The sequence below is a fragment of the Falco peregrinus genome, chromosome 4, assembly GCF_023634155.1.
Source record: "Falco peregrinus isolate bFalPer1 chromosome 4, bFalPer1.pri, whole genome shotgun sequence".
In the NCBI taxonomy this organism is placed as follows: Eukaryota; Metazoa; Chordata; class Aves; order Falconiformes; family Falconidae; genus Falco; species Falco peregrinus.
Genome location: NC_073724.1, coordinates 15,165,282 through 15,181,685, shown reverse-complemented (window position 1 = coordinate 15,181,685; position 16,404 = coordinate 15,165,282).

Genomic DNA, 16,404 nt, shown 5'->3' with positions numbered 1-16,404 from the left:
TCCAGGGAGCTATATTTATATGACAAAACTGATCAGGAGTCAACCTACCAATACAAAAAAGAGGCTGACAGCTGTCAAAGAAAGTCTGAGAAGTCATTTTAGGGAGCTGAAGAAGAAATAGTAAGTTGGTTTCCTGAACAAGAGAAGATTCCACAAACTGGAGAATAGCCACATGCAAGAGGGAGAGAAGGGAAAGAACATGGAAAATGTGGGTCTCCAGCTATAGACTGCTCCAGAAAAAGAGGAATCGGAGGCATGGGGATGCATTAAGGACATGCATTATTTTATCTAGATTTATTGTCTTTTTCTTACAGTACTGAAAGAAAGAACAATCAATCCAGAATGTCACTTGGAAGACCTTTGTATTATGAGCTTTAAGTGCTATGTAGCCAGAGAAAGGCTAAAGCAAACCCAAATTGCTCATCTGGCTGGAGATTTGGGAAAGGGAAGTCCTAGTTTGAGGACTACTTCATGAGTGTCACTCATGTGGGGTACCCATACCAGGAAGCTGCACGTTGGAGAAGGCAAGGAAAGAGTGGGCTGGAGTTCACCCAAATTAAAGAAAGGTTTGAAGTGCATCGATCCAACACATGAAACTTAACCACAGACATCTCACTACACAGTCTCTCCTTATGACTTTCTTGCCTTCTGTAACTGGCCTTGTCCAGCTGGAGGGACAAATGAGTTCGTTATTCACCAGAAATGGCATTTTCCTTGGCTGGATCCCATATGTCTGGGTTTGTAGGCTGCATGTAGATGTTTCTATCACTGAGCTGGTTTAGCCCGTGCCTACTAGCTGGAATCTATAGTGAAAAACAGTGGAAGTTCAGAACGGGGGAGATGCAGTCAGATCCACTCCTGTGTGAGTGATTGCTGGCCCTAATACAGCCAAGAGCATAAAATAGGCCAGGACCTACAAGTCAATCGGTAGTGTACGAATGGTACTCAAAAAGTGGAACTTGCTATGGTCTTATTTAGGATTTTGAACAAGCTCCTAGTTAGTAACTCTTTAAACCTCAAGCCTATTGAAGACCTACTGCAAAAATCTGTCCCACATTGTTCTTTCCAGTTCTCTCTCAGTAGATTGTTTTCCAAGAATCTCCAAGCACAGAAATCTGTTTTTCTGCTGATATTTTACAGATGTGCATTTCCAACTTTTCAAAACCAATGCTGACCAAGTGCCCTTTTCTTGCCAGTGAACCACAGGGTTCATGCATGGAGCTTCACAGAGTCCCAGCTGGTGTCAGACCCCCTCAGATATGTTTCTGTACAGGATGGAAAGCCAAACTCCTTAACCTCAAGAGTGGTCTTGCATGAATTAAAGGGTTGTGTTTCTGACTTCTTCATTACCAGTAGGCCAAGTTGATCTAGCTGATCAAAACTGGCAATTCCTTTGCTCAGAATCTTTATGACTATAGTTATTTACCACTTAAATGTTTCTTCTGCCAGATTCATCTCCGTATGATCACACCTCATGCCAACATGAGACACTTTGTTAGGAATTCATAAGTATTGCAGCCAATACATTCCTAAACCCAGCCACACTACTTCTATAATTCTTGTCTATTTAATACCCACTGTTGTTCTTCATGTCTGTATCTAAGCTCCCTCTTGCCATTAACGTTACCTTGATAGTCATTAGATTATTAATATGCTATGACCAATGCTTAGCATGATTGCCTTGTTCTCTCTCTCCTCTATATGTTATGTTGTCAGATACTTGCCATAAGCTCTTTGCATCATAGAGTACATTTTTCCCCCATAAAAACCTAGGATAGTCTTTTTCATACCCATAGAAATTACAAAATTAGTTACATCAGTATCCATCTTTTTTTTTTTTGGTTATAAAACTGTAGCTGAAACTAATTAATGTGGTTAGTATTAAACTGTCTTGTTGTCTGTTGAAAACTCAGGTGCAGAGGTTCAAATGCTAAGTAATATTTGATATCAATTATAGAAAACTAAAGATTTTCCTTTGTGGACTAACAAGCAGATTTTCTCAACGTTCTTGCATATCATCTTTCATAATGAAGCCATCCTTATTACATTTCATTTGGCCAACAAATTCTGAGACATGCTGATCTTTTTTTATTAATTGGTCATTACTTTATTTTCACTCCGACAATACTTACTTTTCATTTCTGGAACACAGCCATGCTCAAAATTTAATACAGAAATTTGTTCCCACATTTAATTCTTAAGTACTTTGGTGTCTTAGTATTCTGCGAGGTACACAACAAACCTAGTTCTCAATTATGCTAAGGCTTTTTTTCAACCACTTTTCTGTCTGAAAGGATCTTAAACTTTATGGAAACAGCCCCTTGAGAATAACTCCTGCATGAAAAGCCCTGTAAGCAGCACAAGAGCTCTAACTCTCTGGCCTTGCTGTCAGGGGGGAAATGCGAAGACAGGAATTTGTTGTGCTGTACAAGTTCTTTGCTTTGCATGACTGTTAGTAGGTCATGGGAATCAGAGCCCTTGGGTGCCTCAAATTCATGGCACAAGCATATTCAGTTGAGTGCAGAAAGTACAAATGTTTCACATTGAGAAACACGCACGTGTTGCTGTCAGGTCCCAAGTTAGCTGCTGCAGACATTTCTTCTTATTATTAAGGGTTTTTTTGAAAAGATGTCATTTGTGGGGTAATTTTCATATGCTTGAAACTGTCAATACAGAAGTACCCATTTTTAGTGTTCTGAAAACACGGCAGGGCCTGCATTTGTTTCTCACATTGGCTTGCTGGGTGTAATGCATCCAAGCCATTCAGAATGCATTCAGTGCACCGTTATTTTTCTAATAAGCAATCATAGCCCTTAATGTATAATGAGAAATGAAGGACTTGTGATTTAAGGTATACCCAGGTTTGTTTCTGCAACCACAGATGTTTTAAGGATCTGAACATGATTTACACTTACTTTCTGTTGATTTCGAACTCTTTAATTTGGAAGCTCTTTTTCCAGGCTTTACAATTTGTATGGCCATCGCACATTTTGCCAGCAAGCCTGGCTTAAAAGACCATCACCCTAACAAAAAATCTACAAACTTAACAAATTCAAAACATAGAAATTTGTCTTGGCTGCTCCATCATATTCCCTTTGGTCCTATTTGGATTCTTTTCTAGCTGAGAATAGTACTGTCATGCATCCAAATGCCATGATGGTAGTAGGTGCATACAAATCTTTCAAATGAAAATAACCAATATGTGTAGTCAGTGGTAGAAAAATATTGAATAAAGATGATATGCTTTGGCCAATGATCACAGGAAAATTTCTAACGAAATGCTATGTGGTTCCTAAGATCAGTGGGAAATAGGGCTAGAGGGTTGGAATTTGGTTTGGGTTTTTTTTTTGTTTTAAAATTTTGCCTAAAGGATGGGTATGCAGCTGGCAAGGCAAAGCCTATAGTCTGTGGGCAGACAAGTCAGTATGGCTGAGACTGGAACCTGTTGGTCCATAGCACTGACATGTTTGGAAGCAATATTATTCTGTCCCCCAGAAGCGTAATTAATATTACATATAAAAGAAGCAAACAAAAATTCAAAGCCTTCTTCTCTTAATGTGTGCCCCCCTCAGTCCTACAGAAAGAGACTTGAAGGTTACGAGATGATAGAATCACTCTTCCCCAGGCAAATTCTGTTTTGATCTGTGAGCTATCCAGTGCAGGGGATCCTGTTGTCAGAAGAAAGGTCAACAATTTTAACGATTTTTTTATTTTATTTTTCTTTAATTTTAAAGAAAGATATGCACTAAAGGTAAACTATGATTGCACAGCCAACCTTGATTGTGTCATTTTCCAAATATTGAGTGCTTTACTTTGCAGCTTCAATTTTAATCATAGTGAAATTATATAATTTAGATGTGTTATTTCTTAGGAATATTGTAAGTTAAGGTTAAAATTAATTATAATATGTATATGTGATGTACATGAGCAAGAAAAGAAAATGGGTTAACTTCTTTAATAGTTTTTGCTCAGCTGTAGCAGAGGAGAGCTTTAGAGAAAAAAGACACTTCTGAAGCTCGAGGGTGTTTCTTTTGAGGTATATCAAAGCCTCACGGCAAACAGTGACGCTGTGAGAGATTTGTAACGGCAAAATCACAAGAATCCTTTATCACGGAGAGTATTAACTAACCTAACTACTAGGGAGGATACCAGTTTCTCTGTAACAGTCCTGTGAAAGATACCTGTGTTACCTGAAGAAAGAATAGCAGCCTAGTATACACATTACACCAATGAAAAAGTTGCTGAAAGCTTCTGAAAGTCAAGGTGTCCCTTCTGCTGGGCAGAGAAACCCCTGGAAGCTCCTGCAGCAGCCCTTACCAGCCATGGCTCCATGCGGCGGGCATCAGAGCCTTAATCTGCTGGGTCACCAGGCGAGGCAGATCTAAACCAGTTTAGAAATCAGTACAAGGCACAGCCAAACCAGCAGCAGTGTGCAGTGGGGATTTTCTGCCAGCACGTGTCACTGGTATCCCAGACACCTCCCTGCTTGTCTGCCCTCTGCATACCAGGACACCAGCCCTGCCACGCAGCAGGAATATTTTGGGGCAGTTCACTGAGGCAGGGCCAGCTTTCCATTTCCAAGGTCAACTGGTGACCCAGGAAACAGCTTCATAAAAAGTACCATGCCACTGGCAGGCCAAAATGCCCCGGGAATCTTGGCATTACAAGTACCACGCGCTATTTTTGCCTCTCCCTGGAGCAACAGAAATAGCAGCAACAGCATGTATCCATGCCTGGCAGGACCGGGCAAACGATGTGGCTGCATGGGCTTGGCACCAGCTTTCTGCTCACCGTGGACTGTGTAGAGAAGGCAGGAGGCACGAGGCAGAAAATGGGAAGCAAGGACCAACAAAATAGTTGCAGCACACACAGGTGTGTTCTACAAGAACTTCTCCAGGGCTTGGAAAATGGATGGAAATGCTAAGCTTTTTCCAGCAGAGCTGATGTGCCTAGGTGTCCAGTACAGCCGGTTTTGGCCTGGAGTTTGGCTCTGGCTAGTCTGCAACGGCATCTGCTGTAATTGCTGCATGTAGATATAATGCCCAAGGTCTGATATCAGTGTCCAAAAAGAAAGGGATGCTACAGGGCTCTGGAGCCTGCACTGAAGTGTAGGCAAAAACTTTGGGTGAAAAATGCATGGGCATGGAGGTGTGAAAAAGCTTGCAACCTTGTTGTGGCCATGCTAACAGACAACGGTAGAATGCCGGTGTCTTTTCAGCACACCAGTCCTGCCAGATGAGTTTGTACTAGATAAATTCTTTCTTTTATGGTTTTGTTTTGGTTTGGGTTTTTTTTTTTGTTGGGTTTTTTTTTTTATATATGGTAGTAGAAAACCTGAAACTTTATTTATGGCTTAGGGGAACAATAGCTGTCATTGAGTTGTCAATGCTCAATGTCACTTGCCTCCTGTATGTTGGACACTGAACTGCTGCCAATGGAGAACTTGCAAATATTTGCTTTTGTGTCCTTTGCTATAAATCGATCTCAGGCTAGGGGTACGGCTGGGCTGCTATGTCACAGATCACTGCAACTAGACCTGGCAGAGGTCACCTGTATGGGTTCTGCTCAAGCAACAGCTTTTTAAAGAATTTGTTATGTGGGTTTGTTCCCATAAATATGAAAACTTAGAAAAAAAAGAGAAATAAGAACTTCTCTGGATCAGCTGCTACCACTGAAGAGTGATCAGCTCACCAATCCCGACTGTAGGATCAAAGATACGCATGTAGATGTTAATTGGGGTATAAGTTAATATTGCTGAAAACAGGCAGAGACTATTTCTCCCAGATTTACAAAACAGAGCAGCTTAATTCTCAACTTTTTGAAATCTGAATGTCTGGAAATCCCAACTTTAGATATGTGAAGGTGCTATGCAAAAAAATTAGGAATGTTGTATGACTAACAGAGTTTGTATATCTTATTTCTGATCTAAATAATATTAACCGTAAAGCAGGGGAACACCAAGCAGGACTAGAGAAAAGGTCATTCTGGGGCCATGATGGATTTTGTCCTTACTTTTGTCCTCCTCCTTACTGTCGGTAAGGAGACAATGTGAAATACTAACCTCTGCTTTACATGTTATGCCTTGTAGAAAGCCTGAGCTGTTACGAGAGTTAGTGACCTGGCAAAGGTTTCAGAACAGAGTTAAGAGCTCCTTTTGTATGTCACACAGCCAGCACAGGACTTAAAGAAGTGACTTACCTTTCTCAAGAGTTAAGAAAACCAAAGGAGTTAAAATCCCTGCCAAGGTGGACAAGTGAATTTCTTTTTTGTTGCTTGTGCTCAGAGCTGTCTTGATTGCTGACAGGTTTTGTTTGCTTCATTGTCATTTTCCTCTTAATTTTTTTGTAGATCTAAAATTATTCATTTCCAGTCAATTTACACCTTTGTTTAAAACTCAGGTGAAAATATTACAGTTGCATTTCTGATGTTGTTAGAAGAAAAAACCCAAAGCAAAAAAAAAAAAAAAAATTAAAAAGAATCCAAACCCAAATCCAAAACTGAAAATAAAGGGAGAATTTTATTAAAAAAACCTAGAGGAAACAGTGGTGATCCTTGTAACTGGTTACAATAGTTATAATTAAGAATATATTTCTGACCATGTACACATGCAGTTAGGCTATTCCCCCATCTTGAGGTTATGCAGGTTTAGATTCTTTTGCAAGCAGTAGTAGAACTGGGATCTCCTTCTGTGCAGGAGCTTCTAACTATGAGGATGTAGAGTGGGTTTCTCTCAGTCTTTACTGTCAAAACCATGCCATTTTACATGCAAAACATAGATAATTTGTGGTTGACTTACTCACTGTGTATCTTGTTTTTTACGTAAGTGGGATCACACACTAAAATTTTAGCACACCCTGACTGAATCTCTGCATGCACTGACTGTCCAGATCTGGGACCTGACCTGAGCAAGCTGAGGCCCTTGTAGCCTGTGCACCTTCTGGAGTTTCCTTCCCACGGGCATCAGGCCATAGGGACAGAGACAGGAGGAAGCAAACAATGTTCCCCCCAATACTTGGAACATGGTTGTGATGTGTGCCCAGAGCCGGGCAGTATTTCCGAGTTCCACCAGGCTTTCTGAGCCCGTTCCTGCACCTTGTCTCAGCCCTGAACCCTGCAGACAGCAGGAGCTGATAGCACTGTTTCAAGGGCAGACACGACCTGATCGAAACAGGAGAGGTAAGACCTGGGTCACAGCTCTTCGTTCTGAGTCTGGGCCACTCTTGCCTCCTTACAGGACTCACAGCAGGACCACGGGGACCCAGAAGCACCCTCATTCCTGGCATTAACATGGGGATGGGCCTTGGAGCACTGGCAGGCAGCACGCACGGAGTGGAGCAGGGGAGAGGGGGGAGTGGGGGAGAGTGGGAGGTCACATTCCCCTCGGCCATCCTGCTAAACCTGCACCTGAGTTTCATTACGTTATTGCCTCGCAGCTGACATCTGATCATGTCAGCTCACAGAAGGCCTGGACTTTTGAACTGCAGAGCAAAGGTCAATTTTTGCCACTAAATCAAGGTGGTGGAGGAAACATATGGTCCATGGTTGAGCCCCCCTCCCTGTCCCGATTTATACAAAACCAAGAATTGATTTTTTGGAACAACTGTCTTTGCATTTATTTTCTGTGTATTTGGTATGTGGGATCAGTTAGATCTCCTACCACCACCACCGCTACCACCCCCCCCCCCCCCCATTAAAAAAACAGTAAGCCTTTATACACAGGTATATAGGCTATATATAGGTAGCTGATATTCTGAATTTTTTCACTTCAGAGAGCATTTTAAGCTGCATCCTCTGACATTGCCTTCTGTTGAACCCTGCTACTGTCCTTCCTTGCAATTCCTCTAGGATTTAGTAAGTTTTCATCCTCTATCCATATTCCGTTGTGACTGCTTTTGGCTCAGATCCTGCACTAACATGATCAAGAAATGCAAACATGATAGGAAAAAAACCCAACCCTGTAGGTGAGCTAAAAGTCCTTTTCTGAGTAATTTGTACGCTTTTTCCAGCTAGCTGTAATAGCATCAAATCCAAGTGATAAGGATAGGGCTAAACTCACTTCAATTAATGTCAGTTTTCCAGTCATTAATCATTATTAATTCCCATGTTAATTTCTGGAAACGGCCTAGGTTTTTTGGCTGTTGCCGCAGTTTTTCTGGAAATCCTCCCACTCGCAGACCTTTGCTTGTTCTTCTTACTCCTGTCCTCATGCTTTCCCTGTCAAGTTGAGCTTCCATCTGGCTTGAATGTACACACAAAGTTACTCTCACTTCTGTACAATGACCTAACTGTGCTTCTGTCTGTGCCTGGCCCTTTTCTAATTCCAAAAGTAGCTGAGATGCTGGAAGCGGTTGCAGCACTGCCTTTCAAGAGACAATATAACTGACCGGCAATTGTCTTCACGTATTAGTGCATTATTACAATTCAACAATACTACTGATGTCTGCGGAGAAAGGCCGAGCACATCACTGGTACATCTACATAGCTTAGTCTATTCCTTTTAAATGAAATATAGCCACTCACTTTAGTGGGACTTCCTGCTTCTAGAAGTATTAATGGAGGTGAATAAAATATTTAAATTACTTAACAGCTCATATATTTTACTAGATGTTGACTTGCCAATGACTATTTATCAGGCCTTTCTTTAATTCCATTTGGGAGCTTGGACTAGTTTGTCTTTGCTGTTTCATATGTATTGACAAAATCCACTTCTGCTGGAAGGAATTCATTCTTTAGGAAGGCTGTGATTCTCTTATGGTTTCAATTTTGATTTCTATTTATACACTTCCCTTAGTTAACGTTATTCAGCTGCCCTGTTTGCTGTGTCATTTGTATGCAGACGATATTCAGATATCCTCTCAGTCCCTGCAGAGCCTACAAAGAAGTTTGATGTTTTGTGTAATTGCCTCTGTGATATTTAATCACGGGTAACTTCAAATTTTGTTAAACTTAACACAGACAAAACTGAGTTGCTATTGATTAGTTCACTGGCGCAGAGGTCTCAGGTGTCATCTGTGGTAGTTTCCATTTGTGGTAGTTCTTTTATCCTTCAGATAATGCTGGTGACCTTGGGGTCATTGTGGATTCGGTGCTTTCTTTTGAAGCCCACATCAATCACGTAATTAAAGTGTCTTACTACTGTCTTTGGAATCTAGCTGGGCTGAGACCTATGCTCTTTCTAGCCCACTTGCTAAAACTTTAATCCATATTTTGTTTGTCTGACTTGACTACTGCAGCTCTTCTGTATGCCCTCCGCTGTTTGCATTAGGGACACAATCTAGCTATTTAGGAATATGCAGTGAATTAACAATGTTCATTGACTTTCTAAGTAGAGGATGTATTTTTTAAAAAATGGATGGACACTGGGTATCACTTGGCTTCTTCTTAGCTGGAGTCTTTTAATGGCATTTCGTTTAACAGGATACTCTTTCCAGACAGACCAGTATAATTTTACATTAATTATATCAATTTGCAATGTTTTTTTCAACCTGTTTCTGAATGTGGATGGTTTTAAAGCATTAGAATTTCTAGATTGCTGTCACTTTGTATCATTAAATGCTATATATTTGGCAAGTTGCAGCAACATTGGTTATGATTCCATTACAATCCCGTCTTTACTTACTCGTCACTTTAGGTGCTAACAATTTCCAGAACAGTGTCTACTAAATGATGACTTGTTTTCAGTTTCAGTAGAATTTATTTGAAACAATCCTTTTGTCAAATAGATGTTTTTGCCAATACAGTGTCACAGGCCACATTCTGCTCTTAATTTGTGTCTACAGAGTTCAGTGGGATTGTATAGGATTAACAGAAACCTTGACCTTGATGGAGAGTTGTAATACTTTTAAACAATCCAGATAAACCAGTACAAATACGTGTGTGAACACTTACTTAAGTTTAAAATCTGTTTAACTTTATTTATTTCAGGCTGATTCCTGGTAGTCTTAAGCTGTACTGATACAAACAAAAATAAAAAGTGATGCAGTCTATTGTCCTGGTATAAAAATCATGCTATATATTTGCATTTTAAAAGTTTAATGTGTGAATAACTTAACAGCAGGTTACTACCATATAAACCTCATTACAGTTCATACCTCTTAGAAGAGGTAAAACACTTGAGGTGAAGTACGCTCTGACATACAAGTAAAGGTAAAAGCTAGAAAAGGTAATCCAGGGAAAAGCAGGACAACTGATGCCTGTATCTGAAATTAGTCCCTTTAAATCTCTTGAAAGGAAAAGTAACCCGGAACACCAAGTGGATTACCTACCGTGTGCGTGCCAGGGTGTCAAAGCAACGCACCTCTGCTTCTAGTACTCGACACTAGGAGACACTCCTGAGACTGCAGGAGACGGGAAGCTCTCTAGTATTCAAATCCAACAAAACCAACAATGGTACAAACATATTTTGTTTTTCCAGTTAGGTTCTGTAAATAAGTGCCTGAAACTATGCATTAGCATTACTACATGCAGTCTCAGTGTTTATAGGGCAGCCAAATGGGTGAATTGCACTGCAGCAAACTGCTACAGGAAAGATTCATTTACACAGAATTAAGTAGTCTATTGTCTGCCTTCCTTTGCTATGATGCTTTTTGTCTGCATGCCCAACTGTAACCCAAGGCTGTATAGGGGATACTTAGATGTGAAAATCAGATGTATGGGATAAATTTAATGTTTTATTTATACCAAGAACATTAATATACAGCAGACTCTGCACTATGTGCAAGGATGGTCTGAATGGCATTCTGGAGCAGCTTGTTCCTAGCTGAAATGTGAACTTTCATCTCTGACAAACAAGTACTGGAACACTATAGCTTTCTCTGAAGTTGGATGTTCTTCCTGAATCATAACAAAATTGTCTGGCAGTCACTGCAAGTGTTAATTGCTGCAATGAGAGGATAACTTAACCTACCTCTCTAATTAGAGAAAGCACACTGGCCCGAGCAAGGGAAATGTCTGACGCTTTGCCTGGTCACCTAAAATCGATCTGAAAAGTGAACAGATTAAAATTTCAGTACCTGAAGAGCAATGCCTGCTTTTCTTATATTCATCTGCAGCCTGTCTAGAGATTACTGGACTTGGAGAAAAGGAAAGTTGTCCTCAAACTGCAAGGAATAAAGGAAATCTGAAATTAAGGAAGAAAATTTCCGGACAAGAGCTTTCACGGGAAGGTTATTCCAAAGTCTCAAAAGCAGTGCATTTTTTGTATTGAAGTTACAATGCCTCATTTAAAGCTTGTGTAAGCAACCGATTCACCCACAAATGCAGCTAATTGATTTTAATTGGCCACATATTTACCCCAGGGTGTATAACAAAAGGGCAAGGATTGTTCCAAAACTTTATTCTAAAGATATTACTTCAGGAAGTGTTGCAAAGTCAGTTTCTTCCCTTTCCACCTGGGCTCATAAAGTTTGCAGAAGCTATCCCAAGGAACAAGAGAAGAAATGGCAAACCTTTTCACATCACATAATGCAAGGGTCAAAAACAAAAGTAAAGGGGATATAACATGAAGAAGTATTTGTTCTGCATTATGATGTGCTGCTTTTTGGCAGCAGTGGAAGTTCAAAGAGAATTACTTTATCTCTAATATGGACATGAGTAATAGATGGCAGAATGTACCGAGACTTATATAGGCAGATTTATGAGGCATGCCAGAAAACAGTGGCCCGCCGAGTTTATTTAAAGCCATAGATCCTGAGCAAGTCTGCAGCAAGGACTACAGCATTCATTGCCCTCTGTGCAGTAAACCTGTCTCAAGCTTGCAAAGGTGAGTGTAGCACCACTGCCTCCTACCCAGAAAAACTCTGAGCCATTCAATAGTCTCAAAGGCTCCGCTGGCTACATGGAAGTTCTTTGTCAGTGAGTAAGCAGCCTTTGGTTTTTGAATCAAAAGTCTCTCTGTTGTGAGCCTGCTTGACTTGGTCGACTGTAAAGTGAAACAGAGCTCTACGTAACTGCAAACTTCATGACAATAGATTTTTAAGATGGTTTGCTCACTTTGGTCAAATTCAGATACTCATCATTTAGTCCATTGGCACTTTGATATTTATATCTTCTAGTTAGTAAAAAAAAAAGTTTGTGTGACTCCAGAAAAACATGCCCTAGGAAAACTTCAGCATCCCTGAGGAGGAATGTAATGTTCAGCTGCTGTATAATGAAGAGAGGTGGAACTGGTAGTGGAGTTACTGTGCAGTAAAATATTCAGAACTCATAATGTTTCATGGGGCCAGTGCCCCTGGGAAGAGAAATAAACTCTTTTCTGTGGCAGAGCAATAAATATTTATATATCGTATTGCCCAAAGACCTCCGTCAGAAGGGAGTGAGAGGGAGCTGAGTTTGCAGAAAAGAAAGAGGTGCAATCCTTCTCTTGCATTTACAACCTGAAGATACAGACAGGCAGAGAGGAAGAGCTTGTTCCTATCATGTTTAGAGAAATTGGTACGTTGGAGAATTTGCAGGGAATCTGGTAACTACAGGTATTACAGGATTGCTGCTTTTTCCCTTTCTTTGTCTCCACACTGTTTAGGCATGAATCATGTGTGATCTTTGAATCAATGCAGCTGACTGATTAGCAAATTTTAGTTTTTGATGGAGGGAAAATTGATTGTAATTGGGGTCTTTTCCTGCAGAATCTGGGTTATCTGAGTAGCCACTTATCACAAGGACAGAAGACAAGGAATCACATCCCTCTTGAGCACAGAACATTAACTTTCCCAACTTTCACAAATGCCCATTGATGCAGTCCCATCTTAGACCATAATTGGTTGAGAAAAAGAAGAGAATCAAAGATTACAGGGAAATCACTCTCACCCACACAGACTGTGTTAAAGGTATTTTCCAAAGGTACAGCCTAGTATACGTGAATGTAACGCCCACAGCACCTATTCATAAGACACCACATGAAAGAAATAAGTTTCAACTTGATTTTCTACTTTGGGGAGTTTAAGCTATCTCCCTAAGACATCAAAGCAGCCCAACTAGTCTCATTCAGACAAGTGAGGTCTGGAGATTCACAGAGCATGCAAGCAACGCATCTCCCATTGCAGGCATGAGAAGAGACATTCTTTACACATCTAGTGACTCTCAAGGGCTTCTTAGATATTAAGGAGATTGAGGGGCGCAATGTGCATTGAAGCAGATTTATTCACAGTTTACAGATAGGGAAACTGAGACATTATTACCATGAGCAAGGTTTTAAAAATGGGTCTCTGATTTTGCCGGAATTGCAGGCCTGAGCCAGGCAATGCATAAAGATTTCTGCGAGTTTCCAAACCAAATTCGGTTTGGCTTCCTTTTCTATTAAGCATGTAAAATTGTCAGTAGCAGAATGTTTTGCAGAGATAGATGAATTTAGATGAACCTCTGCTAAAAAATGTTGGCCACTGGAAAACCCTTTGCTTTCTGCCTACAGGCTCCTGAGGAATCCAGTTTTCTAGGGTCAGAATTTTTGGGATGGTCCCTTTGTGTGAACTACCACAGACTTAGCAGGCCACAAAGTTTTAAGGCTCCTGCAGCATGGCTGGGAGCCCAGAAACCCAGGCAGTAGAAGTTTTTCAGTATCTCCATTCTTCACTTCTCCAGAAGCTTGGAGAGGTCTAGTTAACATCTAGAATGGAAAGGCTTAGCTTAAACTTGCAGAGCTTTTGGTTTTCTAGCAGCAGCCAAGTAAGATGCAATGAAAACAAGTGTTAAGAAATATTTAGGTAGCTAGTTAGAAAACATATACTTTAGTTTTTCTTAATTATTTGTAGAGGGTGAAAATACATTTCTGCAGTGTAGTTCAGTATGTGTACTTTTTTTCCAGTGATAACCGAAAGTTTTTTAAATACCAGAATTGTTTTGCAGAACAAATGTCCCATTAGTCTTCTCTTCCCTGTTGCTGCACAGCCTTTAGGGAGATCTTGGCTCCCTGCTTGCTTTTGAAAATACAGGACACTGAAAATGCTGGAAACAAAAACTACCAAGTGAAATCACTAGGAGTTCCTATTTCACCTCTCTGAAATGTGCATGGCACTGGTGTGAAAGTCAAGGCTGAGGCCAGAGAGGACCCAGAGTTGCACTGGGAATATGAGTGCTGAGACTGGGAGAACCGAAGACAAAAGCAGGGAAGCCCCATTAGCCTCCCTAGCAGCCACCAGCCTTCCCCGTTCCTCAAAGAGACACTCAAGATGGACTGATCCTCAGATTTGCACAGGAAAAAATGGGGACACACTGAAGCCAGGGACTGTTTTTGAAAATGGCCAGAGTTTATAAATGCCAAAAGAAATAGCTAGATGTACCCTAGTTCCAGGGATATGAAGGTTGCAGTGCCCGGCAGGACTATAGGAGGGGGGGTTGGCCATCATCTTGGGTGGCCTAGGGTTGCTTGAGGCACTACAAAAGAGAGGCCATCTCTGGCATTTGTGTCTTTATTGTATGTGTGTGAATATTTATCACACTGTGCAAAACATTATCCACATTTCTTCCTGGCAAGATACTATCCTTTTCGAGGTGTAAGAGAGAGGCTTTCAGCTGGGAGGGTTTAATGATAAGCAAGTGGAATTCAAAGGAGAATTGTAAATTGAAGTCTACTCCAAAACACTTCTTAAAACCCTGAGTCATTAGAGGCTGAATCACATTATTCCTGTCAGCAAGATCTCCTCTCTAATATCATCCTCTATTTACTGTACATTACCTCATGGTCCTGGTCAGATGTGGATCTTTTACACTAACATGAAGAATCCTAGTCATTACGACGAGTTTGACATGATGTGAGCTTTATTTTTGGATGCTCGTTAGAAAACAACAATCTCAATTCAAGGATTTACTTAGGCTTAGTCTGCACACAAAAGAAGCTTTTCCTAAGAAGCAGGTCAAATAATAAGCCTTGTTTTCTGTTTTCCACGTTTCACTTATTTGCTGAAGCTCATGGCTGTCTGTTACAAGGGCAATTCTAAAAGTCAAAAGGTTACAGAATAAAGCATCACCCTTAAAAATTCATCATTTATCTGTCGAACTGTGACCTCACGGTGACTTTCGGCTACAAAGCCATTGATTGCATGGCCCTTCATTCTCCTTCTGTAAATCCTATAAACAAGCTCTCTGAAATGCTGGAAGAAAATTTAACATGCAACTCTTGTCACATATTAAAATAGTGATGCGATATTAGATTAGATATTAGACTAATTACCACATATTTAGCTCTTTCCCACAGTCCATCATATAAGATTAGGGGATAAATTATCAGAAAAAGACATTATTGGATTAATTTTCAAATGTTTTAAAATATGTCTATAAAATGTATACTTCTTTAAGTATATATAACTTTAGGCTTATTAACATGAGAAGTACTGTTAGGGAAATAAGCTCCTCCAATCCAGATATGTCTATGAATTTTAGTTCCTTCAGGCATAGAGCTGTTGATGTTGGAAAGGCACAGGATTAGAAAGTTCAAGCAAGCTGAAAGATAAGGATCAAAATTAAATTGAAAGTTACTTCAGTTCATTTGTTTCAGTGATTAGAGAGACCATATTATTAAAATAGCAAGTCAATTGTTTAGTGCTGCCTATGACACAACTGCTCAAAGGGCAGAATTAACAACAAAAAGTTTAGGAATTAGAACTGAACTCTTTGTTGAAAGAAAATGCTCAAACCTGCAATCAAACAACTACATTTACAGTCTGGATGATGAAAAACTTCACTGACAATGTACATCTCTTCAGCAGTACTCCTGAGGGGCCCTGAAAGTCAAGCTAGGCTCTTTTTTCTCAGGCATCACCTTCTGCAGAGGAAGTTCTTTAATGAAAACAGACCTCTACATGACAGAGATGTAGCCTTATTATCATTACTGCATCCCCTCTTTTCTCTTAACAGCTGTTGTGTCTGGGGATGATGAATAAGAGGAAGGGTTTGGGACCGAATTTCCAACCCTAATAGAAGTTCATAGGGTATTTGCTAATAATAGCACACATTTCATAGCATCACTGAGGCAAAGCCTACATCCCAATCCACATTGCAGAGAGATCCTTACTCTAGCCAGCCTTAACCAAGAAAGTTATTATTGAAATGGAACTTCTCCCTGATCGCAGTTAAAGGCACCTGTAGATAAAGCTGCAAAGAGTAGTCTTGCTGGACCTACAGTTTGGAAATTACAGTGTTGGAGCTACTCTTTCGATTCAGACAGCAGCTGGCCTCTGGCAATATTTTTTTCCTTCAGATTAATTAATATATCCCCTCAGCCCCCTGGTTACAGACATGATCATAAAAACATCAGATACTGTTCACCTAGCCAGCTGTGTAGCCGTGATTTTTTACCTCTGCACTATCTTTCCTGATGTTTCTGAGGAGTTGGAAACTTCGATGCTGAACATAAGAACGGCCTGTCAAATTCTTCCATTCACCTAAAAATTTGTCCCTTCTGGTCTAATTATG